At 40.7% G+C, this 1,997-nt stretch overlaps 1 non-coding gene across 1 annotated transcript; it reads right to left on the bottom strand.

Annotated features, from left to right (window-relative positions):
- Window positions 1-1,576: 1,576 nt before the first annotated feature.
- Window positions 1,577-1,683, bottom strand: LOC139850756 (small nucleolar RNA R71). Its single transcript, XR_011760137.1, has one exon. It is a non-coding gene; the product is annotated as a small nucleolar RNA R71 (small nucleolar RNA).
- Window positions 1,684-1,997: the final 314 nt, after the last annotated feature.

Raw genomic sequence — 1,997 nt, forward strand, 5'->3', positions numbered from 1 at the left:
TCACGTCTCTCGGATATGGTACACCATGTATTCTATTATGCTTAAGAAAGTTTAGACCATTTTGGAATGTTAATACGTCACCCAACCGAGTCGCTCAATTGGATGAGCCGTCTGAACGTGTATGCCTGTAGTCAGACTGCACGGGCGTCGGGGGTAAGGGACGTTGCTGTCTATTCAGAATCTTCAAGCCTAACGCAGTACCCAGTGATATGTCTTATGACAGGGGCGTTTAGGACCAGTGTAATGAATACAGGGCCTCTGCCTATTCATGAGCCAGCATTCCACAATCTCGACAGAATAACTGATGAAGTCATAGTATGCACTTACTTTAACCTTATCTGAATTACAAATTTTATCGCATTTACTTTATCTATCTTATAAATTAGAAAATCCTAAAATAAATATTCACTACTCCCTAACTATCTTAGGTTACAATATAGGTTCGATGTTACTGATATATCTAAAATACGACTCTAGGTCATACTTCCCTTACTTATAAGGAGTAGTTAGATTTAGACCCCGCTAAATATAAATTTAAAACAAGTATCCTCTCCCACGAGTGGCTGATCCTGGCGAGCCGCGGCCTAACGACACCGCGCAAATAAAAACCGTCTGTTTCGGCCATATCAGGAGAATACCTGAGTTTTTGGCGCCGCTGCCGGGGAACTGGTATCAGGCAATCCTATTTTCAATCAAACTTATTCGCAAGCATTTAGTGGTGTCTAAGAAAGACAATTATACACGGACTTGGTTATTGGATTTTCCGAACAGTCGCCAATTATATTGGGACCAAAAGGATCCTGCCGCTCCGTAGTCGGCCTGGCCACTTGGTTTGTTGAATAGTTTGTGCGAAGCTTTGTTACCGAAATACCAGGGAATCAGTAGCCAGAACCAAAAACATATTCCACCATAGGATAGTTAGTTAATTAATTAGATTACTTTAGATTACTTTAGTTTACCTTAGATTAGATTAGATTAGATTACCTTAGATTGCCTTAGATTAAATTAGATTACCTTAGAATTAGATTAGATTAGTTTGGCTTATTATAATTTTAGCTTATTTGCAAAAAATTAAAAACAAAAAAGGCATACCTAGTGTATGACCCAAATCCGATCTAGACCAGGGCCGTTGTTATTCGTACCAGATCCAGACGCAATAATCTCTAAAGCATGCAAGGAAGCACGAATCAGAAACCAAATGGCGTTACGCGTTACTTTAGCAGAAAACACAAAACCCTCGATTGAAGGTCGATGAGGACCAATCAGATTTCCAGAGATTCAAGGACACTCGTTCGAGTTAAAACATCACATCATCCAGCTCATTCAGAATAGCTGTCAGTTTCATGGATTACCGAATGACGATCCTAATTCTCACCTTGATAAATTCATATCTCTTTCGAACTCCTACAAACAGCCAGGGACAGGACAAGATATAGTCCGGCTATACTTGTTCCCCTATTCTCTCACTCATCATGCTCAAACTTGGTTTGAAGGACTGGAAAAAGATTCCATCACGTCATGGACGGAGATGGCGACTAAATTCTTAACCAAATATTTCCCTCCTTCTAAACAAACCAAACTGAAGAATGACATCATTGACTTCAAATAAAGTTATGATGAATCTCTTTACACTGCATGGGAGCGTTTCAAAACCCTGCTAAAGAAATGCCCTAATCACCAACTAGAACGGTCAGCCCAAATCTGTACCTTCTACAATGGTCTTACGGTAAATCATAGGACGACGATCGATGCAGCAGCTCAAGGGAATCTGATGAATCAAACCGCAGATGAAGCATGGGAATTGCTCGAGAACATGACGATGCATCATCATGACTGGAACAGTGGTGAAAAAACTTCATCATCTGCCCCACTCTCTACACTTAATAAACAGACGGAGGCCATCAAATCCCTCACGGATAAGATGGAATCTCTTGCAAAGCAACTCGGAGAATTGAAGACGCAACTGCAGCAGGTTAACCAAGCTCAGGCTTGTGTTA

The sequence above is a fragment of the Rutidosis leptorrhynchoides genome, chromosome 5 (genome assembly GCF_046630445.1).
Source record: "Rutidosis leptorrhynchoides isolate AG116_Rl617_1_P2 chromosome 5, CSIRO_AGI_Rlap_v1, whole genome shotgun sequence".
NCBI classification, from domain to species: Eukaryota; Viridiplantae; Streptophyta; class Magnoliopsida; order Asterales; family Asteraceae; genus Rutidosis; species Rutidosis leptorrhynchoides.